This window comes from Calliphora vicina, chromosome 3, assembly GCF_958450345.1.
Source record: "Calliphora vicina chromosome 3, idCalVici1.1, whole genome shotgun sequence".
NCBI classification, from domain to species: domain Eukaryota; kingdom Metazoa; phylum Arthropoda; class Insecta; order Diptera; family Calliphoridae; genus Calliphora; species Calliphora vicina.
The window spans coordinates 39,269,642-39,296,399 of NC_088782.1; the positions used below are offsets into that span (position 1 = coordinate 39,269,642).

Below are 26,758 nucleotides of genomic sequence, written 5' to 3' on the forward strand. Positions count from 1 at the left end.
TTTAAATTTAGCTACTGTTGTTATTGTTATTTCACCTTCTCTCTAGAGTAAAAATCTGTATTTAAATATTAAGATCTATAAAACTAAACATTGTAAAACTGAAATAAACAAAACTGGTTAAAGAAATACACTTTGAAAAAAACTGTATTTAAAATGAGAGTGAATATTTAATTTAAACAGTTGAAGTAGTTGTTACCAAGAAAAACCTGAAGAAGATGCGTTTATCTTGAAAATTGCAAAATGCTTGAAGTTTTTTCTTGTTTTTTTTTTTTTTTTTGCATTTTAAACCACAATGAAGAAGCGTGAAACTTAAATGTTGAGTTGCAGAGAAGAAAACTTGTCTGTTGTGTTTAAGTACCTGTACGAGTAGTTTTTTTTTTTAAAATTTTTATCTGCATATTGACACTGTCACGAATTAAATACATAAAATATATAAATTATTAGCGAAGGCTTTTTTAAGAGAATCATGTGAGTGTGAGTAAAGAGTATAATAAAATACACGTCGGAATAGGGATAGTCACAGAATTTAGATCACAAGTGTCATGTTTTAAGATATGTGTCGATTTATGACACCATATATTTCAAGACTTGTTCCGAACAGGTATTATAACAATATATTACCATTAATTTTAATTTTTGCGGATTAATACTTATGTGTATTTACACCATCAAAAAAGATGGGGGTATATTGATTTTGTCATTCCGTTTGTAACATATCGAAATATTAGTGGTAGAACCAAAAAGTATATGTATATACTCTGTGTAAGGAAATTGGCCTAATTAGCCAAAATATGGCCAAAAATATGTTTTTTCCCGAAAATCGCAAAAATTAAATCCTAGTTACGGAAAAACTGTAGGAGGTATCGACATAATTTTTTCATATTTTTATTCTCTATTATGATCTCAATAAATTGCAATGTAATGATCAAAAAATTCTGAAATTTGTTTAACGAAATTTTTAAAAATTTGAAGATGGATATTCGAAACAGCCGTTAAAAAATAAATTTTTTTGGCCATACCTGAGAATAGGTATCCTACGAAGACAAAAAGTCATACACAAGTAAATACGGATATATTTTAAATAAAAATTAGTTTTTATTTTAATTTTTATTGAAATATGTTAATTTTTTTTTCGTTAATTTCTTGTTCAAGTGGCCTGAGACACGTTAATGGTCTGGCGAATTTGTAATAACTTTTTTTAACCAAATTTTGTCCATTTATATCTCATTACAACGACAATTACATACACATTTCGATTATTTTACATTCAATTGCAAAAGTATTTATTTAGTAGCAACATTTTTACAAAAACTGAAAAATTTGCATTTTTTCCGAATTTTAGCGATAATACAGTTTTTCGGTCATTTTGGCCCAAAGCAGATACAGGGTTAATTTACAAAATTTGTTTTTTAATGTAATATTCATTAATATAAATAAATCTACATATTTCTAGAAAACAATGCAGAAAGTTAACGAGTCTCACCTATTTATTTCATATAAATAATATAAATTTTGCATATATCTGAACTTTGACCTCGATGAGCGTCCTGAAATCGTTGTCCGATTTGGCTCAAATTTTCAGCACTTAACTTTTAGGCCTAGTGTAACAATATTCCACCCGGCACTCTTTGAAATCTCAAAAAATATCGGCTGTCACTCTAATATATCAAGCCCTTAGCGCCAAATTATCGTAAGCGACAAAACAAAAATTTTTTTGTTCAATCTATTTGTCTATTTTTCAAAAATATTTATAACTTTTGACAATTAAAAATGGAAATTTTTAGTTTTTTGGCTATAATATCCATACCAGGGTCGGACTTATCGGAACCCTTTACAAAATAATTAAAAGCATATTTTGCCATCTAAAATCGGTTACTATATTTTGATATCGAATATGCGATCTGAGAATTTTTGCCCTAAAGTTCAATTTTACATAAAAAATAGGTGTTTTTTGAATGGACCTGGTCCCTTCGGTAACAAAACTTAGCTTTCTGGAGAAAATCGGAAAATATTTGGATACGCTGTTATCAAAAAACTGGAGTATGTTGGGTAAAAATATTGAAAATTTAATTTTCAAATGCGAATATCTCCTAATCTATAAGAGGTAATTGATAGCTACGACTAGGTCTTTTGTAGCGCTCGATGAAAAAATTGTATATGTGTAATTTTTTTTTAAATCGGAACACAAACGAAAAAATAGCATACCCGAGGTGCCCTACTTTGAGGACCCTTGGTCGCGCCCCTGTTGGGCCCATGGGGTCCACATTCAGAACTTAAACTCGACAGCACTTGTTCTTTGCGCATATGAAATTTCATTCAAACCAATCTAACCATTTAGAAGTAACAGATTTATTTCCTTCTTTTTTTTCTATACCACTATGTGTCGCTTACGATAAAATTCGTTTACTGTAAAATGTAAACATTGACTTACGATAAAATCTTACCCCCTATAATTTTGAAGTTATTAACAATTTTGATATTCTGAGAACGCTAAAACATCAGTCGGTCCATAAAATTTTAATTTTTGCAATAAAAAGAAATTTAGAAAATGTCGCTTACGATAATTTGGCGCTAAGGGCTCGATATATGTGTATATGTATTGGGGGGTTCCAATTTTTGACGGCCCCCTATAATTTTATCCACCCTAAGATGTATTAATTCGTTTTGTTACAAACGAAATGCCAAAATCATTTTTTGGTAGTGGGGCGGATAAGTAATAATAATTAAAAATTACTCATACGTCATTACAAAAGTATTAATTGAAAATTTAAAAATTTTGGGAAATTGATTTTTTTTAGAAGATTTCAACTCAAATATTATAAAAATACCAAAAAATCAATTTGTAAAAAAAATCGAAAAAGTACCTTTTGTTCTGCGACTCCTTATATATTGCAAAATATTGCGTATACGCCAAATAAAATATGTGAATAACACAATAGGCCAGATATCAAAATTCTGCCTTAAGAAAAACTAAGTTTTATGGATAGGTTTTATTGTGGTTGTCGATTATTGTGAACCCTTTTTTATGAGTACATAATGAATATTTTATTCCAAAACTTAAAAAAATTCATCAAAACTTATTTGAAAATAATCTTTTGGCCAGTTAAAACTGTAACAAATGACTATAGGAGAAAAATCAAATTTATGCTGAAAGTAAGCAACCCATTCAAAGTTCCAGAACTTATTGTAGATCCAGAAAAACTTTTAGGGCAAATTTATAGTGGAAGATTTATAAATACCTATAAAAAAGTTAAAAACCATCGCTACAAAGTGATTTCAGAAATCAATGTTTATTTAAACAATTACTGATGATTGTTAAATTTTTTGAATTTACAGGGTTTGGTCAAAAATGTGGGTAGTATATCATATTAAATATCAAGTTTTGATCAGAAATATGAGTGATCACAAATCGAGCACCTTGTTTGCCAAAACTTTTATTAAGAAACTTTTTTATAATTTAAAATATCGAGTTTTTATCAGAAATATGAGATCACAGATCGATCTATTTTTCTCTATTAAACGCTTATTTACAAAGTTATTGATTTGTTGAGTTTTGATCAGAATTAAAAGTAACTAATTGTTTTTTTTATTAAACGCTTATTTAGATTTTTAGAGTTTTTCAGACGATCGAGTTTGGTTTAGAAATATGAGTTATCACTGATTAACAAAAGATACTGACGATTTTAGATTTTTTGGGTGTTTTATATAAATGATCGAGTTTTCATCAGAAATATAAATAATCACAGATCGAGTTCCTTTTTTCATTTAAACATCTTTTTCGAGTTTTTCATATAAAAGATTTTTTTTGTTTTTCAGAAATATTAAAGATCACTAATAGCTTATTTTCAAAGATATTGCAAATTTTAGATTTTCTTAATTTTTCATATAAATGATCGAGTTTTATTAGTGAACACAGATAAAGCTACTTTTTTGCATTAAATGCTTATGAACAAAGTAAACGACAATTAAATATATCTTGAGATTTCCGTACAAATGATGGCCTTTTGTTATGAAATATAATTGATCATAGATTAACCCTCCGATGGTTGAGGAAGGTTAATCTATGATCTTATACGAAGTACAATTTACGAAGTACGACCTTACACGAAGTACAAGGTCCACAGGGACCTTTTTTATATGAAAACGCTTTTAAACATTTTTTTGTTTTGATTTATTATTATTTACTAATTATACATGTATAATGAATGTTAGAAAAAAATTTCTTTTATATATAACATTATTAATTTTTTATGAGTTTTATATGAAAAAAGCCTAAAAAACTATTGTTGAAATTTCAGTACAAGTACCTTTTCACACGTTCCCGTACTAAACACATTTAAATCTCAATAGAAACTAAACTATTGGTCGGATCGCTTTGATTTTTTTTAAACGATTCTAGATAAAATTTCCTTGGAATACATGTGGTTTGCGGGTATACTTCCCATGGACCATCAAGGAGTAATTTCAGTTTGAATATGAAAAAGGTCCCCAGGGACCATCTCACCCGCCACCTTCTCACTCTTATTTACAATGTAATTAACTATAAGATTGTATGAAATTTTCATATAAAAATTCACTTGCTGAACCACGGACTAGCTTATATCTTGGCACACAAATGGCTAAGATATAAGCAAAAAAACTCGATTAGATCGATTTTTTCACCCAATTTTGTCACTAAATTTAATTATAAGTGGCAATTGTATATATAAGTTTGTCATTCCGTTTGTAATTTATACATTTTTCATTTGCGACCCCACATAAGTATATACAGTGGTGGTCAGGAATTTAAGACAAAAATTGTTTGCTAAATTCCACGTGATTGTCTATTATTTTTTCAAATATTTCCACCAATATGTATGCATGAGGACTGTTTTAACACACAAGTGTGTTTTATTCGACTGTGTCAATTCATACATATTCTCCACGAACACATAAAATTTTTCTACAACTTGACCAACAAATTTTTTTTTTAAATAAACATATTTTCTCACATTTATATCATTATATTTTTATTATTATCAAATATTCGGACCAAATTTCGTATTTTTAGTTCCATTAGTTTCGGTCATATCATGTTATTAACAGCGGATGTTCGCTGAGGTGGGTCAACGTATTTCGACATATCTTTGTCCATATATGTTTTACCGAATTTTCCAAACATTTTTCAGAAACTAGAAACATTAGTAATAAATTTCATACCCTTAGAGGTCCTTTTATTTTGGCTCTATCGCACTTAAAATTCAGTTGATGAAAAAAATTCAAGTATTTGTCTTAAATTGGTGGCCACCACTGTATATTCTGGATAGTTATAGATAGTGGAGTCGATATAGCCATGTCCGTGTGTATGTTGAAATCAACTTTCCGTAGTCCCCAAATAACGTATATACATGATTCATACATCAATATATCGATTTTTTTTTTACATATTTTTGATATATATCTGGATAATTAAGTCATTAATATAGACAATATGGATATCTAATGATATATATTTCATTTGCAACGATGTATATACATAAGGTTATAGTAATTTGAACCTACAATGGGTCAAAATCGGGAAAAATATTTTTAACCTGAATTTTTTTAACCAAACATTTTTTTGTCATAAATATTTTTTCACTAATACATTTAAAAAAAAATTTAAAAAAAATTAATTTTGTTTACATAAAAATTTTTAAAATTTGTATTTTAAAATATAATTTAGTGTTTAATAAATTTAAAAAAAAATTAAATTTTGTTTACCTGTAAATATTTAAAATTATTATTTTAAATTATAGTTTAGTGAAGGATATATAAGATATATATATAAGGCACATCCGAATATAGCTCTCTTACTTGTTTTATTTTGCTCGATTTATTTTCTTTTAGATATGGCGGGCCCAGGGAGGGTCGAATACATTTGTTAGAATATAATAATAAATAAATAAAAACATCTTGCTAACAGTTGTCACTTCCATATTAAAAGTTATACGCATCCAAAGTTGGAACATGTACAAAAGGGCCGTATTTTTATATATTTTTTATTTTGCAGAAACAAATTTTCTTCGGGACTATATGCAATTTTTATATGACCCGGAAGGAGAACTTAATGCAAAAGCTTGTTAAGTAAAATTTGGTTCACTTAATCGGACACAATCCACCCCCCCCCCACAATCAAAACTTTGTAGAATTTTAAACAAAAATTTAAGTTTGAGTAAATAAAAAACACAAAGACTGAGCCTCGAAAAAGCTCTATAATTGTTATTTACTATCATATGATAAATAACGTCACAGTGGCCACTTTTATAATAAAACTCAGTTTGTGAAACACATTTTCCCCGTTTTAGGAATTTCGGTATTTGCAAATGGCAAAATATGTATATAACGCCATTGATTTAAGGACATTTAGATCTAAATTAGTTCCAATTAGTTCTAATCTGAAAATATTGAATTTTCTCCATATTAATTTAAGACACACCACACACTCTGTGAATACCCCTAAGACGTATTAAAGATGATATGTTTTTTTTTTCTTATTGAATATTTATTGTCGTCATTTCATAGTTTATGGTAAGACACATTTGGTTGAGTTGAATTCAAGGTCATTCATGGTATAAAATTTTATTTAAACAAAAATTTAAATAAACATTCGTGTCTGCATTGAAAATTGAAACTGTGTGCGTTATTAGTGTTGATTATATTACTAAATATTAACTATTTATTTAAGTCATTATTAATTTATGAGGAGATGCACAATAACAAAAAAAAAAAGCAAAAAAAAAAAAGAAGACCAAAAAGGTTTATGAAGAAAGAAAATAATAATATTCATAATATTGATGATGATGATTTTGTATAAAAGCAGATCGATTTAAAATGCAGATTTTAGGACAAATCTGTGCTGATATTTCAATTTGTTTATATTTATGATACCAGTTTTTTATTTTAGGTCAATATTAATTAAATTATTTCATTTCATTTTCAATTCAATTGATTTCATTTCATTTTATGTTTATGTTCATGTTATGTCCATGTTCATCTTTGTTAGATGTTTGTAGAAGTTAAAGAAGTGTTTGTTAGATTTGTTTTAAACTGGTATATTTTTTTTAAATACATCTGACATTTAAAAAATTATAATTCGATTTTAAAGTGACAATATTGATTTCTTTGTCTTGATGTGTATTTAAACTTTAAAATATCTTATACATGTTTATTGTTAAATGTTTTTTTTTGTTGTTCAAATCATTGAATTTCCTTTAATAACTTTATTGTCTGGCCATAAAACAGTATTTATTACCATTATTATTATTTATTTAGTTTTGTTTTTTTTACACTTTTGTTTATTTATTTCTTTTTGCTATTTTTGCATTGAACAACAAGTGAAACTCTAGTTTTTATTATAGAGTGTGTTTTTCATTTGTTTATTTCGATATTCACTATATATTTTGCTTTTGTTTTGAGTTTGTTTTGTTTTTGTGCGATTTCCTCATTTGATAGAAATTTTGCCATTTTTACCATAAATTCACATTATTGCAATTCCGGTTCGTTTCAGTTTGTAAATGTTTTATTCATTAGTTTAAGAAACCTCTTGTAAATTGCTCTTTTTATACCCTACACCACCATAGTGGGGAGGGTATTATGCGTTTGTGCAGATGTTTGTAACGTCCAAAAATATTAGTCTATCACCCACCTTAATGTATACCGATCGACTTAGAATCACTTTCTGAGTCGATTAAACGATGTCCGTCCGTCCGTCCGTCTGGTTGGCTGGCTGGCTGTCCATGTAAACCTTGTGCGCAAAGTACAGGTCGCAATTTTGAATATATTTCGATAAAATTTGGTACATATAATTTTTTCGGCCCAAGGACGAACCCTATTGAAACTGGCTGAAATCGGTCCATTATTTCATATAGCCCCCATACAAACGTCCTCCCGAAATTGGACTTTATCGGTCATAAATGTTTATTTATATATGTATCTACACAAATTTCGCTCCAAATAACTTCTATATACATACGAAATTCATGTCACCAAATTTTATTACGATCGGTGCATAATTAGTCATAGCTCCCATATAAGACCCGCTTCCGAAAATCACTTTAACGTGCATAAATCGCTTAAAAATGTTGGTATACACACAAAATTCAACATAGTTAACTTTAATATAGACATAAATCACACGACCTAATTTTATGGTGATCGGTCCATAATTGGTCATAGCTCCCATATAAGGCCCACTTCCAAAAATCACTCAAAAATATAAATTATTGATATTTTAAAAGAAAAATATTTTTACTCATTTACTTGGTGTAGGGTATTATATGGTCGGGCTTGACCGACCATACTTTCTTACTTGTTTTATATTGTTTTATTTGTTTTTGTTTACTAGTCTTAAAAATTAATTAATTGTACTTTTATTCCATTCAACTAAATATTCAAAACTCAATCCGAACATTAAGTTTCTTGGTTCAGGCAACATGTCTTATGCAAAAAATATAAATAAAAACTATGTTGCACGATTGCAGTTGAAGTACTTTTTTTGTTTTGTTTTTTTGCTGTTTAAATGCAATCACTTTTAAACGTAAAAAATATTTTAACATTTATTAGACAAATTTTTATGGGTGTGTGATTAGCAGGGAAACCAAAATATGCAAATGCATGTTTTTTCTGGTGAGTCTAATGAGCACATGGATAAGATATTTATACGTTTCAGAACTATTTAAGAATTTTGGCATCGATTTGTTAGTGCATATTTTTGCATATTTTACCCTTAAATGCATATTTTTGCATATATTTGTTTTAAGAGCATATTTATGTCATATTTTTGCGTTTTTAGAGCATATTTTACTGTTTAATAGCATATTTTGACTTTATCAAAAACAAATTTTGTCTTACTTATTTTTCGCTGTTGTGTTACAGGTTTTTACTTCCTTTGTTTAAAATTGAAAAACAGATGGCTTTTCACCAAAAAAAAATTTAAAAAACAAAAAATATTTCTTTAAATTTAAAAAAAAAACTATTCGAAAATTTTTTTTACAAAAAATGAAAAAACTGAAAAAAAATTTTTTTTTTCACCTATTTAAATTTTTTATTTTGAAGTATAATTTGGTGAAAGGTATATAAGATTCGCACAGCCGAATATAGCTCTCTTACTTGTTTTAAAATAAAATAAGCACTATTTTAATAATTGCGCCATCTAAATATCAAATTTTAGTTCTAATTCAAACTAATCCATTCTAAGTGTTAAAGAAATATTGTCTTTTAAATTTGCTCCTATAACATCAGTTGATGTCGAAAGAAAATGTTCTATGTATAAAAATGTTTTCAGATCCAATAGACAACGAATTTTATTTGAAAATTTAAGTCAATATTTTGTAATTTATTGCAATAATAACCTTAATTGAAGAACTGACTTTATATTTATATGAAATATCATCAAAAAATACCTCTCGAGGCATTTTCATAGCTTAAGTACCTATAGTTTTTATGTTGTATTTATACCCTTCACCTTCGTGAGAAGGGTATATATAAGTTTGTCATTCCGTTTGTAATTTCTACATTTTTCATTTCCGACCCTATAAAGTATATATATTCTGGATCCTTATAGATAGCGGAGTCGATTAAGCCATGTCCGTCTGTCTGTCCGTCTGTCTGTCTGTCTGTTGAAATCAGTTTTCTGAAGACCCAAGATATCTTCGGGATCCAAATCTTCAATTATTCTGTCAGACATGCTTTCGAGAATTTTGCTATTTAAAATCAGCAAAATCGGTCCACAAATGGCTGAGATATGAGGAAAAAACCAAGACAACCTCGATTTTTGACCTATTTGTTTGCCTATATCTGGATTACTAAGCCATTAATATAGACAATATGGATATCTAATGATAGATATTTCAAAGACATTTGCAACGACGTATATAAGACCATAGTAAGTTGGACCTACAATGGGTCAAAATCGGGAAAAAAATTTTGAACCCGAATTTTTTTTTTTTTTTTAAAAAATTGAAAAAACAAAAAAAAAATTTTAAAATTTAAAAAAAAAAAATTTTTAAATTTAAAAAAAAAAATTTTAAATTTAAAAAAAAAAAATTAAATAACAATCGAAACATTTTTTTTTCCAAAAAATTCAAAAAACAACTGGAAAAAAAAATAAATTTTGTTTACCTAAAAATATTTAAAATTTTGAAGTATAATTTGGTGAAGGGTATAAAAGATTCGGCACAGCCGAATATAGCACTCTTACTTGTTTTTTGTTATACTTGTTTTAGTTCATGTTATTTTTTTTATTAAAAAATTTTGTTTTTTTAAGAGCATATTTTTTAAATTTTAAGAGCATATTTTAAAGTTTTTACTGCATATTTAAAGCGCTTAAAACGCTTTTTTTAGAGCATATTTCTGGTTTCCCTGGTGATTAGGTTACGAAGTCTGAAATAATATTATAAAGTATGCTAGAAATATGGGTAATTCACATAATTTATCAAATCTATTATCCAAACAGGAGTGCTTCACCAAAGTATACTAAATATTAGCAACAATTTTTTGGCAAAAAACAAGTTATTTACATTATTGGGAAGGTGTCTGAAATGTCTATCATTAGATACCCATATTGTCTAATTAATAACATAGTAAGTAACATATTAAAAAAAAGTCGAGGTAGTCATGAATTTTTGATTATATCTCACCAATTTGTGGTCCGATTTTCCAGAATTTAAATAGCAACCGAACTGGGACTATAGCGGATAATATTGATGTATCAATCATGTATGTAAGTTATTTGGGGTCTTCGAAAAGTTGATTTCAACATACAGACGGACTGGCGATCCAGAATATATATGTATACATATATACTTTATGGGATCTCAAATGAAAAATGTAGAAATTACAAACGGAATGACAAATTTATATACCCTTACCACTCATGGTGAAGGTTAAAAAAATGTTGATGAACAAATTTTTTGATAAAAACCAAAAAAAAAGTCATAACATCCTTTACTAGTTTCAGCTTATTATTTGTTTTAGCCACCATTTTGAAAAAATACAAGTAGTAGAGCTATATTCGGCTGTACCGAATCTTATATACCCTTCATATTTTTAGGTAAATATCATTTTTATTTTTTTCCAAAATTGTTTTTTTCATTTTTTGGAAAAAAAAAATTTTCAAATTGTTATTTAAAATTTAAAATTTTTTTTTAAATTTTAAAAAATTTTTGTTTTTAAAAAAAATTTTTTTTGGTTAAAAAAACTGTTAAAAAATCAAACTTACTATGGTCTTATATACGTCGCACAATGTGGTAGATCGCAAATCTAACTGGACAAAATTAATAAATAACGTTGGGTTCACTTCTAACTTATAAATCATATAAAAAATGAGTTTAAATATATAAACGATTATAAAAATCCAATTTTTTTTTTCGCAATGTATTTTGGGAATTTTTACCCATTCTTAAAAAATTTTCTTTCGTGCAAAAGTACAAGTCATACCGGAAAAGTGAAAAAATTTATGGCGGTCGCAAGATGTTTTTGATTTACCTTGAAGTGAACACTTGAAAGATTAACTCAAATATAGTTTTACACCGGAACTATCCGGAATAAGCAGCTTTAACTCTACTTGAAAAAAGGAAATATTTTATTTTTTCTTTGTGTAGGTCATACTGGAAAAGTGAAAAAAAAATGTATGGCGGTCGCAAAAATGCGCAAGATGTTTTTGATTTACCTTAAAGTGAACACTTGACAGATTAACCCAAATATAGTTTTATAGCGGAACTATGCGGAATAAACAGCTTTAACTCTACTTGAAAAAAGGAAATATTTTATTTTTTCCAATTTCTGATCTTCTCACAAAAAATAGTTTTTTTAATAGTTATAATGGAAATAATTAAATGAAAATTGTTACATATTTCCCTGAAATAGAGCTTAATAATAATATAAAAAAATTATGAAAATAAAATCACCGTAGCCTTTTTAATCATAAACCAAAGTCACACAAAAAATACATTTCTCTTTGAAATCTTAATGTACCTGTTGACAACAACTGACTTTAAAGCTTAGTTTTTCCTAATCGGAGCTAAAAACCAAAAAAACAAAACATGAATTACAGTTCCCTATTGTATTGAGAAGCTCATTAAATGATCAGAAGGACATTTATTTTTTAATTTTGCCCAGCTAGATTTGTGATTTACCACAGTGTGCGTCGTTGCAAAGCTCTTTGAAATATCTATCATTAGATATCCATATTGTCTATATTAATGACTCAGTAATTCAGATATAGGTCAAAAATAGGTCAAAAATCTATGTTGTCCTGGTTTTTTCCTCATGTCTCAGCCATTTGTGGACCGATTTTTTCGTTTCTTCGAAAAATTGCAATTTAATATAAACCGGTTTCGGTTTTTTAATAATAACCGATTAACCGGTTTTTTGACAAAATATAAAAAAGCATAGAAATAATAAGAAAAAAATTTGTATCTATTAAAATAATAGTTATTACTTATTTGATTACTTTTTTATATCCTTCACCTTCGTGAGAAGGGTATATATAAGTTTGTCATTCCGTTTGTAATTTCTACATTTTTCATTTCCGACCCTATAAAGTATATATATTCTGGATCCTTATAGATAGCGGAGTCGATTAAGCCATGTCCGTCTGTCCGTCTGTCTGTTGAAATCAATTTTCTGAAGACCCCAGATATCTTTGGGATCCAAATCTTCAATAATTCTGTCAGACATGCTTTCGAGAATTTTGCTATTTAAAATCAGCAAAATCGGTCCACAAATGGCTGAGATATGAGGAAAAAACCAAGAAAACCTCGATTTTTAACCTATTTTTGACCTATATCTGGATTACTAAGACATTAATATAGACAATATGGATATCTAATGATAGATATTTCAAAGACATTTGCAACGACGTATATAAGACCATAGTAAGTTGGACCAAATCGGAAAAAAAATTTTTAACCCGAATTTTTTTTTCACAAAAAAAATTGAAAAAACAAAAAAAAGTTTTTTAAAATTTAAAAAAAAAAAAATTAAAATAACAATCGAAAAAAAAATTTTTACAAAAAATTAAAAAAAACACTGGAAAAAAATTAAATTTTGTTTACCTTAAAATATTTATAATTTTGAAGTATAATTTGGTGAAGGGTATATAAGATACGGCACAGCCGAATATAGCACTCTTACTTGTTAACCTTCACAAGGTCTCCGGGTCAAATTTTGAAATTAAAATGGAGTGGTTGATATTTTTGATATTTTATGAATTTTATTTAATTTAAAATTTCAACAACATTAGGTTTTTAGAAAAACAAATTGGCAAAAAAATATCTATACAATTTGTTGCACTTAAAGTCTTTGGGTCATATTTTACCTGCATCAAAAATCTTGAATTTTGGTTACGCACAATTAAGTTAAATGTTTTCAGAGCTTTGGTAGCACTTAAATATATCTGCCTCTTTTTATCATACCTGCTGAACTTTATACTTGTATGATTGGCAAAATATATATATATTTTCTATTTGGGTCCAACTTGACCTGAAGATCGTTAACGTCAGTAAATTTGAACCCCTTATGAAGGCTTAAATAATCTCTTAGGATCTCGATTTTTTTAAAGTTAAAGTTTTTAATACACTAAAACTCATAAAAACACACTTTTAGAAATAACCGGTTATTCGAGGAAAAAAACCGATTTCTTCGATATTCGATATGAGCTTTTCAAAAAAACCGAAACCGACTTAACCAAAAAAACCGATTATTAAAAACCTCACCGATCACCCTAGTAAGAATGCACTTTATCATTTTAAAATAAAAATACGTATTTTTTGAGATAGCTGTGATTTTGGCTAAATAGATCCCATATAAAGCCCACAAACATTGTGTGAAATTTCATCTCAATATAGATTTATATAACAGATTTATTGAAATGATTTTCGGATGTGGGCCATTTATGGTAAATTATGGACCGATTTTGGAGATGTCATGCTTACAAATGTAAGACTCATTTGAGTTGAATTATGAATGAACACCGTGATATTTAAAACAGTTATTAGGACTAACCTTTTTTCACGGATCGTGGGTGTATATTGAGATTGGTATACTTTAAGGATTCAATTATTTATGGGCGTTACAAACACATAGTACCCTTTGGTGTTGTTGGGTATAACTAGATCTGAGTAATGATATCGTACAGAATAAAGTATTTCATTTCATTCAGACATGTGATCGTGATATCAATTGTCCGATGATGATGATGATGGGGCGTAGTTGTTAAATAAATCAATTTAATGAAAATATAATTTTAGTATTTGTTCATCCTAATTTTTATATAATTGATATTGTATTATTCAAGATGATTCAATTAAACGCAAACAAAAAAAAATGGTGAAACTTAAACATCATTGAGAAGAAATAACCTAAAGTTATAAATAAAACATTCAATAATGGTTAAATTAACAATAAATTACATTTAAATTGTTTAACTATTGTATATGTACGAGTATGTCTGCAAGTAGTGTTAAATAACAAATTATTTTTTAGCTAAAATAAATACTACTACTACTATAGTAAACCAAATACAATGCAATGCAATGAATTGTTATTAACAACAAATAAAGAAATAGAGGGAGAAAATAAATGTTTAAATAATTTTATTTTGTAGTAAATATGTATGTATTTCTTTGTTAAGAGAGACAAATAATAATAATAATGAAAAATAAATGAAGAAATATTTTGTTTAAAGTAGATTTTGTATGATGGAAAATGAAAGCAGCAGCAACAGCAGCAATAGTAGTAATAGCAACTATAAAAATGTTTAAATGAAAGTAAAATTGGCATAAAAGTGTTATAATTTTCTTACAAAACTAAAGAAACAAAAAAACTAAAAAAAAAAATAAAAACATAATTTTTTTAACACGCTAAAGTGGAGGTTGTTTTTTTTCTGTTTGTTTGTTAAAAACTTTAAAACGTCTTAAAACACACATTTATATGCTAAATTATTATGGGAGCCATTTATCAAATATATAAATATCAAACAAGTAAGAAAGTACAGTCGGTCTAGTCCGACTATGTGATACCCTACACCGAGTATATCAAGTATAAACAGGTTTATTTTAAAAATGCAGGATTTACAATATATGGCGAAACTTTTGAACGCGGTTTTTGTTTTTAATAACTTATATGTCGTTTTGAAGGGTACATAACTGTCATTTATTCTCACTTATGTTATTGAACAACAAAGTTTTTTTTGCTTCGAAAATGTCGAATTTTGTGCTAACAAAGCTTCATATGCGGGAAGTTTTGCTTTACTTTTTTAATTTGAAAAAAAGTGCAGCTGAAGCACATCGTTTCGATTTATATACGACCAGACATGAAACCGTAATATTCCATCATGACAACGAACGGCCACATGTTGCAATACCTGTTAAAAAGTATTTACAATGAAGTGGTTGGGAAGTTTTGCCGAAGAATAACGTTCTCTCTGGGATACGCTTCACTTTGGAACAGAGTATTCGATATTGGCTTGATTCGTTGTTGGCCTCAAATCCCAATATTTAATTCATACACCCAATAACTTTAAATTTTGTATCCCTTCCAAATAAGATTTGTCGAGGTCATCAAAATTGGTATTTTATGTGAAATGATTTCATCGTTAGAGTCAAATCTCTCTCCACCGAGACATTTCTACAGGTTTGGAGAAAAGAAATAGGGGCTAAATCCGGAGAATAGGGCGGAAGAGGGAGCATTTCGTAGCCTAATTCATGGATTATTGCCATAGAAACTGCACATGTGGGAACCATTTTGTGCAATCGATTGAGGGCAAATGCGGCAGTCATCTTGCGTAAAGCTTTCTCATACCCAAATGATCATTCAAAATTGAAACCACTGAGCCATGTGAGATGCCTATGGCTTCCACAATCTATCGCACTTTCAATCTCCGATCGGCCGAAACCATATCGTATTTTTTTCAATTGTTTCGGGTGCAGAAACCTCAGCTGTACGGCCACAACGTGTACGTGTTTGTACGGCCACAACGAAATTCAATAAACCATTTTTTTACCATTGAAATTGATGGTGCAGAGTTCTCTTAGTATTTATCAAGTTTAGCCTTTATTTGAGTGATGGTTTTTTTCCGCAAAAAATAATGCTTAATGAGCAGACGAATTCATGTTTTTCCAATTTCTCCTCAAGTCACGAAATAGTCTGCTATTATTGGGTCTCAAATACGAACTAAATCACGCAGCTTTTTCAAATTTTTACAGGAGTCAACTACCAGATGCCTGTTGACAGGAGCAGTATTGCACTTTAAGAGGTGGGCAATTCAAAAAGTCACGGACATTAAAAAAATTTGTGAGAGTGATCCTGAGAAGTTTTTTTTTATACCCTTCACCTTCGTGAGAAGGGTATATATAAGTTTGTCATTCCGTTGAAGTCCCCAGATATCTTCGGTATCCAAATCTTCAATAATTCTGGCAGACATGCTTTCGAGAATTTTGCTATTTAAAATCAGCAAAATCGGTCCACAAATGGCTGAGATATGAGGAAAAAACCAAGACAACCTCGATTTTTGACCTATATCTGGATTACTAAGACATTAATATAGACAATATGGATATCTAATGGTAGATATTTCAAAGACATTTGCAACTACGTATATAGACATACTTTAGTCATTTAAATTACACATTAAGCTTGTCGCTATAATTGAAGTAGGATAGTGAGTGTGGGCTTCATGCTAACTTTAAATAGTTTCGGGTTAAGCCTTATATACGGCTACTTTAAGTGAAGGCAGATTCTCTGTTGATTCCAATTATAGCCTGCTTTAATGATTACACCAGAGTTTGAAACTTTTCTGTTACAAATAAGAAGCTTTACCATTATGCCACTTACCCCCATTTTCTTAATCTCTGCTTATTTTTATACCCTTATAAGTTTGTCATTCCGTTTGTAATTTCTACATTTTTCATTTCTGACCCTATAAAGTATATATATTCTGGATCCTTATAGATAGCGGAGTCGATCAAGCCATGTCCGTCTGTCTGTTGAAATCAATTTTCTGAAGACCTCAGATATCTTCGGGATCCAAATCATCAATAATTCTGTCAGACATGCTTTCGAGAAGTTTGCTATTTAAAATCAGCAAAATCGGTCCATAAATAACGGAGATATGAGCAAAAAACCGGGACAACCTCGATTTTTGACCTATTTTGGACCTACTATAGCCTTTTTGATAAGGCTATAGTAAGTTGGACCTACAATGGGTCAAAATAGGGACAAATATTTTTTAACCCGAATTTTTTTTTCATAAAAAAATTGTTTTTGTCATACATTTTTTTCCCAAAAAAAATTTAAAAACTAAAAAAAAAAATTTTTTTAAAAAAATTTAATTTTGTTTACCTAAAAATATTTAAAAAAATTTATTTTAAAGTATAATTTGGTGAAGGGTATATAAGATTCGGCACAGGCGAATATAGCTCTCTTACTTGTTTATCGTGACGATATACTGACAGTTCTCATTGAAGTATATCGTTACGAAAAACGATAACCAGAGATTGCGAAAATGGTGGTTGGTCTTTTATAATTTTATTCATAGAGCGAAAATAAGGGGTCCACTTTAATTTCAACAGTTATTTGGCACAATTTATCATTTAAAATGTTGTATAATTTCACTAAAAGGGTGATTTATTTATTTATTAACATTATAGATGCGAGCTTTAAATAAGAAATACAAACATTGTAATGATAATCATTTGAAAGAAAGTCTGACTTCAAATTTGAACATATTTAAAGGGAGCCTATTTCTTTGTTAAATTTTATGTTTAAAATGATTTACTAACTTGTTATAATGTGTTCATGAAATTCACACTACATTTCCTTTCTAAAAACGCTGCTAATTACGCATGTCTCAAATGTGGTTTTAAACTCAGTCGACCGTGTAAAAGTAATTAACAATGATTACATGATAAAACTAATAAAATTAAATTAGTGTTAAACAAACAACAACAAACTTGTAATTGGCAATAATAGAACAAATTACAATTCTGTTATTTAAAAAAAAAAATACAGCCGTATTTACCAAGAAGAAGTATTTTTTTTAATCTACACAGAAAAAACTATTTCTTAAACCGTTTCAATTCAAATATTTGTCACATATTGAACTGGTTTCAATTATTTCATAATTAAATCAAGTATTCATTTGCTCAAAAACAAAATTTCTTGATATTTCCTATTGAATTTTGAATTTGATTATTTTGACAATTGAATATACAATTTTCGTTATTGGTTGAATTTCAAATACAAAAATTATTGAATAGATAATTTTCGTAATTGAAAACACATTTTTGTTATTTTTTGTGTTTTCAATTACGAAAATTATCTATTCAATAATTTTTGTATTTGAAATTCAACCAATAACGAAAATTGTATATTCAATTGTCAAAATAATCAAATTCAAAACTCAAAATTCAATAGAAAATATCAAGAAATTTTGTTTTTGAGCAAATGAATACTTAAATGAATAATTAATTAATTATGAAATAATTGAAACCAGTTCAATATGGGATAAATGTTTGAATTGAAATATAATTTTTTCTGTGTATATGTAATTGTCATAGATAAATACTAATTTCTCCAAATAATTTTAAGAACAATTTAAGTTATAAATCATATAAATAGCTTTTCCTATCATGTTATGATAAATTTAAGCTTAAAATATCTGTTATAGTTTTCTTATAATAAATTTATGTGAATTTTAAATCAAATGGTTAGCCTTCATTTAACAAATTGAATAGTCTGTCTTTGTTTATCGGTTTTTTTTTATATTCATCTAACAAAATGTCAAAGATGACAAGTCTTGCCTTGACTGATGCAAAACAGCACTAAATTAAAATTATACGTAAATAAAAAATTAATGACATACAAGTTGTCACTTGAATTTTTTCGCATCAATGGAAAGTTCATTTTAATAAACGGATTGAAAAGAATGATAAGTAAAGATCAGAGAAGACAAATGTTTAGTTTATAGTTTTTTTGTTATTCAAATATATTTATATATTATTTGAATTTTTTTTGCACATCTTTTCAATAAATTGAATTCGGTCAATTTTGATATTCTGTGAACTCTAAAACATCAGTCGGTCAATAAAATTTTAATTTTTGCAATAAAAAAAAATTTTTGAAAATGTCGCTTACGATAATTTGGCGCTAAGGGCTCGATATAGGCATTAGAGTGACAATCAGTTGTATAGAAAAAAATTGTTGTTAAAATTTTGAAGAGTGCCGGGTGAAATATTGTGACACTAGGCCTAAAAGTTAAGTGCTGAAAATTTGAGCCAAATCGAACAAGGATTTCTGGACGCGCATCGAGGTCAAAGTTCAGATATATGCAAAATTTTACTATTTATATGAAATAAATAGGTGAAACTCGTTAACTTTCTGCATTGTTTTCTAGAAATATATAGATTTATTTATATTAATGAATATTACATTAAATTTTTTTTTTTGGAAATTAACCCTGTATCTCCTTTTGATCAAAATGATCCAAAAACTGTATTATCGCCAAAATTCGGAAAAATGCAAATTTTTTCAGTTTTTGTAAAAATTTTGCTACTAAATACTACTACTTTTGCAATTGACTGCAAACGAATCGAAATGTATACATATTTATCGTTGTAATGAGATATAAATGACAAAATTTGGTTAAAAAATGTTAAAGTTATTACCAGGGAAACCAAAATATGCAAATGCATGTTTTTTCTGGTGGGTATAATGAGAACATGGATAAGATATTTACACGTTTCAGAACTATTTAAGAATTTTGGCATCGATTTTTTAGTGCATATTTTTGCATATTTTACCCTTAAATGCATATTTTTGCATATATTTGTTTTAAGAGCATATTTTTGCGTTTTTAGAGCATATTTTACTGTTTAATGGCATATTTTCACTTTATCAAAAACAAATTTTGTCTTACTTATTTTTCGCTGTTGTTTTATAGGTTTTTACTTCTTTTGTTTAAAATTCAAAATTGAAAAATAGATGGCTTTTTTTTAATATAAATATCAAATTTTAGTTCTAATTCAAACTTAACCGTTCTAAGTGTTAAAGAAATATTGTCTTAAATATGCTCCTTTAACATCAGTTGATGTCGAGAGAACATTTTCTATGTATAAAAATGTTTTCAGATCCAATAGACAACGATTTTTATTTGAGAATTTATTTGAGAATCAATATTTTGTAATTTATTGCAATAATAACCTTAATTGAAGAAGTGACTTTATATTTATAAAAAATATCATCAAAAAATACCTCTCGAGGCCTTTTCATAGCTTAAGTTCCTATTGTTTTTATGTTGTATTTATTTTTTGTTATATTTGTTTTAGTTCATGTTATTTTTGTTTGTTTTATGTTACTTTACCTTTTTAGAAATGAATTGTATTGATTTTTTTTTTTGGTTAAAAATTATGTAAAAGTTAGTTTTGAAAGAGCATATTTATTAAATTTTAAGAGCATAAAGTTTTTACTGCATATTTAAAGCGCTTAAAACGCTTTTTTAGAGCATATTTCCGGTTTCCCTGGTTATTACACATTCGCCAGACCATTAACGAGTCTCAGGCCACTTGAACAAGAAATTTAGGAAAAAATTAACATATTTCGAGAAAAATTAAAATAAAAGCTGATTTTTATTTAAAACTAGTTGACCGCCCCGGCTTCGCCAGTAGCATTTACTAATGTTAGTTCGTCAAGTTTCTCCAACCCTGCCTGTTCTTATTTATTTGCAAATAAAATATCTAAATTTGTACTGCATACTTTAGGGGCTTTTTTTATTATAGTTGACTGGACTCAAATTTTTGAATTTTTTTTCTTTACAAACCATCTCCGTTAAAACGGGTGTAGCGATTTTGCTGATTTTTTTTATTCGATTCAAAATTTTCAGGAGATGGTTTGTAAAGAAAAAAAATTAAAAAATTCTAGGTAAAACTCGGATTTTTTTTTGAGTCCAGTCAACTGTAATAAAAAAGATCCCTAAAGTATGCAGTACAAATTTAGATATTTTATTTGCAAATAAATAAGAACAGGCAGGTGTATGTGGGTTGAAGAAACTTAAAGAACTAACATTAGTAAATGCTACCGGGCGAAGCCGGGCGGTCAACTAGTTTCTGATAATTTTTGGACACATAAGTTAGCTATTAACTTTTTGGAGATGGGTATAAAAAGTATACAAAAAAACTGTAAAAAACATTTACCCAATCAAATATTTTGTACCTGAGTTTAAAGACCCAATATTTCAGAAACAACTGGCTTTACAAATTGATAGGATTAAATTGTTTAGTTAATAATTTTTTTACATTTCTTAATTTCTTATATTTTTTATAGTTTTTTATTATTATTTCTAACAATAATAATATTTTTTTTTTACTTTCTTTTTAGATTAATAAAAAATTATACAAATTTATAAAATGGTAAGTGCAAATTTTAACTAAAATGTTTAATAACTTGCATAGATTCATTTTGTACAAAATCAAGAAAGATTTCTAAAAAAACTATATATAAATTTTAAAACTTTGATCTGCCCTTAATGAGATGCAACTTTTTAAAGTATTTTGAAATTTGTAATTTTTGAAGGTTCGAATCTTAAATTTGTTTAACACCCTTGTATTATTGCAAGTTACTCTATTGTAAATATTGAAAAAGTATGCTCATGAAACACATCACGTAAAATTGTGCACTTTTGGTCAAACTATTGAATACAAGGTGACCAAGCATTCAATGAAATTGGGTTAAATTGAATTGGCTTAAAATAAAGTGTAACATAAATACACAGAGAAAACAGATTCGTAGTGGCAACCGAATTTATTGCCAATCGAATGATTCGGTTACACAGAAAGTCAGTTGATAGGAAAAATTTCGGTTGAAGCAACCAAAATTTTGTTACCCCTTCTAAAATTTTGTAGCCACAACCGAGAAATTCGATCAGTATGGCAGAATCATACGATTGACAAAAAATTCGGTTGCTACTATCAATTAATTTTCTCTGCTTTGGTTTGAAAAAAACGGAGATTAGGCGCCCGGGAAATGCATCCTTCAGCATATCGGTTGTGACACGTGCAGCGTGTGCCGTTGCACCGTCCTGTTGGGACCACATGTTTTCCAATCCCAATTCATCAAGTTGCGGCAAAAAGAACTCGTTCATCATTGCTCTGTAGCGCTCACCATTCACAGTAACCGTTTGGCCCGCGACGTCTTCGAAGAAAAAAGGTCCGATGACTCCTCCAGCGAAAACAGCACACCATACAGTGACTTTGAGCGGGTGTAATGGCTCTTCGTCATGATTATTTTTGATGAAAAATCATCTTCCTCTTGGTGGTGATTAAGGATGGCTTGAGCGTAACAGCAGCAGCTAACAGATGATGCAACGTCTGGACTTTGTACGGAAACATCTTCAAATCTTGTACCAAAATTCGCTGTAAAGACCGTAGACTGATACCCATTTGCGTGGCACGTCGTCTGGTCGATGTCGACGGCGCTTCCATGACATACTCGGCTACAGCAGCAACATTCTCTGCAGAACGGCTACTCCGGGGTCTACCACGCCTGGCAGCATCTCGTGTTGTGCCAGTCTCTTCGAGGCGAGCGGCTAAACGTCGCAGTGTTTCACCAGTAGGCGTTGGACGGCCAGGAAATCTGCGACGAAATTCACGTTGTGCAAAAGTCACCGACCGATTATTGGTCAAATAAATAGTCAGCAATATTCCGCGTTCTGGAGCAGTGTAGCGTAACATTGTTTATTAACGTGTATTTCGCATGTGTTTACTACACAAATGTCAAAACAGAACTGACATTAGGGGCCAATCGCAAAACGTATAGCATTTTCTGATAGGAGGATTACTTTTGCGCCACCTTGTATGAATTGATGATGAATTGATATTAAGTATACATATCGATTAAGTATAAAAGTTCATGTTGAACATAGGGCGTCCGTAAATTCTCTCCATTTGGAACGATCATTGGCTAGAGCTTTTACTTGAATCCACGACTTGTTGCAGCTTTCGACTTCTCTTCTTACCATCCTCACCCAGGTGTTTCGTGGGCGACCAGGCAGGCGATGACCTTGAGGGTTCCAATCGAGTGCCTCTCTGCTGATTTCATTACATGGCCTACGTAGAATATGGCCAATCCATGACCACTTTCGACGTTTAATTTCCAGCTCAATCTTGTTCGCATTGCATTGGAAGCAAGAAAATAGGTTATAGGAGGCAGGATAGAGGAAGTGGTATTTGTGGATATTTGATTTGAATTTTCCCATGTTGAAAGACTTCAGCAGGAAGCTTATTCCACATACGGAGAGTACGATTAAAGAACGAATCCACTGTACAGTCGGCGTCGAATTGATAAGCCCTTGCAAAAGAATGAGTTTTGCGTAAAAAACTACGGATTTCGGAACAAGTTCCGTAATTTTAACAAAGTACATTCCATTGTATTATCGGTAGAACAGTGAAACACAAGCCGCATTGTGACGGCGTTCCAGAGAGTCAATAGAGCTGGATACCCTACTGTCACCGCTAATCCCCTTCGCCCTCTTCTGTACACGGTCGAGTAATTCCAAAATAGACTTCGATGTGGTGTAACTAATAGTAAAGAGATGAGATGGAGTGAATTATTTCCTACATCGTTATAGAGAACCAAGGCACTTGAATGCTTCTTTCGTCGCTTGAAAAATGTGTTCTGTCCAGCGCTCATCGCACTGAATCCTCATGCCTAGAACATCAAGTGCTTCCGATTCTTTACTATTTACACATCCCATAAAAACAGATGGATCGACTCTATTCACACAACCCCATTCAGAGATTGCGAAAAGATCATGGTTAAGCGTAACATTCATGTTTTGCCTCACTGACTGGGTTTATAATTGAATGAAACTGAATGAATAATTGAATAAATGTAGATGTGATCTGCAATAGAATAGATAGGGTTGGAAGTTTGACGTAGAAGGTCGTTTAGGAATATATGAAATAGATTAGAAGAAAGGACGATGGCTTGCGGTACTCCAGAATTTATTTTAAACTTGTTTGATGATATTTCATCTACAACTCTGACACCAAAAGCAATAAGTTTTGATAAAAGCGCACCATGCCACACCCTATCGAACGCCTTAGAAATCTCTAGAGCCACCAACTTACTTTCGCCAAAAAGGCGAATGGAATAACACCATTTCGCCGGTTGGAAGGCTAGCAAGTCTCTCGTAGAGCGTTCTCTAAGAAAGCTATACTACCGGTCGCTGAATAAATTGTTGGACTCTAAATATTTAACAAGATGGTAGTTAACCATACTTTCCATAATTTTGGAAGGTGTAGAACAAATTGCTATTGGGCGGGTTGTTAGCCTTTCCCAAACCAAGGCCAAGCTTGATAAATACTATGGGAACTCTGCACCATCAATTTCAATGGTAAAAAAGTGGTTTACTGAATTTCATTGTGGTCGTAGAAGCACTGAAAATGCCGAATGTTCTAGACGCCCAGTTTAGGTCTCTACATCCGAAAAAATTGGAAAAATTGACGATATGGTCTTGGCTGATCGGAGATTAAAAGTGCGAGAGATTGTGAAAGCCATAGGCATCTCAAATTTCTTAGTGGTCTCAATTTTGAATCATCACCTGGGTATAAGGACGCTTTCCGAAAGATGCTTTCATGTGACAACTTTGCAGGACGAGTTTTTGCGCCGTAGACGAATCGTGGATCCACCACAATATACAAGAAATCAAACAGTGTGTTTATGGGGATGAATTTGGATGATCTAGACAAATCATATTTTTTGGAAGGGTTAACAAAATTTGAGAAACGTTGAACAGAAAGTTTAGAGCTCAAAGGAGACTATGTTGAAAAATAAAATGATTTCCAAAATCCTGTGTTTCATTCAAAAAGTCACGGACTTATTGATCCGCCCTCGTATTATTTTTATGATACTTTTTCATTCTTCCAATGACCGTAACTTCAGCAAATCGATATCTATGGTGTAAAAAATATCCAGCAGATAAATTTCCCGAAAAGACAACTTATCGACATTAATTTCAAATCAGTATCAACAGGTAAAAATTACCAAATATTTTTACTCCGTTAGTAACTAAGCACTGATGGATATCTATTTGTTGAAATTAATAAAGAAAATAAATCAGTGGTCGGCATAAAGAGAACATGAAAACTGGATTACAATAATTTGTTATTCACTCTCTCTCCCTCTCTCTCTATGTAATCTGACCAGCTTTTGCTTGTGATTTTAAAATGTTTATGAACTTCGTTGATATTAGTGTTATTTATGGATAAAACATTTGTTTTGTCGGCTCCCAAGAGGCTATGAGTACCGACCACTGTTCTAAATCATAGTCCTGCAAATAGAGGCATTAGATTTGTGTACATGTATGGGTAAACAATAAAATATCCGCAACCATATCAAGCAAGTGATTGAAATATTTGTATTTTTAATCTCTATTGTTCGGGTTGTGTACGTGTAAATTGACGAAAATCATCGTATTCTGGACAATACTAGCGAGGAACTATGTTCTAAATCAATAAAGAGACAAGATAAGACTCATATATTGCTGTGCTTTTTTAAACGAAGTATCAGCTTACACTCAAATTATTTTACAAATTTAGTGAAGGGTATTTGAAATTCGGTCCAGCTTTAAAACACTTTCAATTATTTATTTTATTTTATTTGTGTTTTAGTTTTATTTTTTATATTTTATTTAAAGCCACGCTTGAGATGTTTTGTAATCTGGCGGCGAGATTAATGATGGAAAATATATTTTTTTGAAACTTTTTGTGAATTTGTTAAATGTTATTCATATGGCAGAAAAAAATAAATCAAACTCACCTTAAAGTAATATTGAAGAATAAAATAAAAAAGGAAAATGTTATAGTTTTTGTTTTTGTTTTAGTAATCCAATTTGAAACAATAGGAATTCCACAGGTTGATAAAAAGTGATGAAATTTTCTTTAAAATAAAGAAAAATTATTAATAAATTTGTTTGATTTATGAAATATTTTTACACAACTCTGGTTTTGTTTTGTTTTTTTTATAATAAATGAGCAAAGAAAAGACATAAAAAAGAAAATTTGTTAAAAAAAACACGCACACACTTATGGTAAAATTTAAAAGAAAATAATAAGTAAAAATGACAGCTTTAGGAAATTTTTCTAGAGGAAAATTTTTATTTTATTTTTGTATTTTAATAAAATTTGTTTTTTATTTTTTAAATAATTTTTTTGTTAAATAATTTTTTGTTTTTCTTTCGTTTTGGGGGTAGATTTTCAACTAACTTTTTTTTTTAAATAAATTTTTCTCTTCTCACTTTTTTTTTTACAATTTTCTTTTGTTTAATAAACGTTGGTTTTTCCAACAACTATTTAGGAATTTCAAACAATGCGTTGACGTTTTTAAAAACCGTTCACTTGACTGCTCATTTGCAGACTAAATTAGTCGGTTTGTTGGCCAACTTCTTGTTGGCTTTAATATTTTTTATATTTCTTTCGGTTTGATTTGTTTTGGCTCTGTGGAGGGATTTCAGCTGTTGTTTCAGCGCTTAAGACTCTCTCTGTGTTTCGATGTGTAATACTCTAACACTGGTTTGTTTAACTTAAAGAAATAATATTGAATAAAATAAAAATAAAATAATTATTATGCAGTGTACTTGTTGTTTTTTATACAACAATTGTATTTGTTTTACAGCGCAAGCGCAACCTTTGTTCGAGCCATATTTTTACTCTTAATTGAGTTGAATTTGTGCTCTTAAATTGTG

At 29.4% G+C, this 26,758-nt stretch overlaps 1 protein-coding gene across 3 annotated transcripts in view; it reads right to left on the reverse strand.

Moving 5' to 3' along the window:
* Window positions 1-26,506, reverse strand: part of LOC135953180 (nucleolar protein dao-5) — a 68,151-nt gene extending 41,645 nt beyond the window's left edge. The window contains exons 1-2 of one of the 3 annotated variants that reach the window (XM_065502908.1): window positions 26,280-26,506; window positions 25,834-25,953 (exon numbers count right to left, since the gene is read on the reverse strand). The gene's annotated coding sequence lies outside the window, so the exon portion shown is untranslated. The remainder of the gene's footprint in view (window positions 1-25,833; window positions 25,954-26,279) is intronic. The other 2 variants (XM_065502906.1, XM_065502907.1) reach the window with 2 other exon arrangements.
* Window positions 26,507-26,758: the final 252 nt, after the last annotated feature.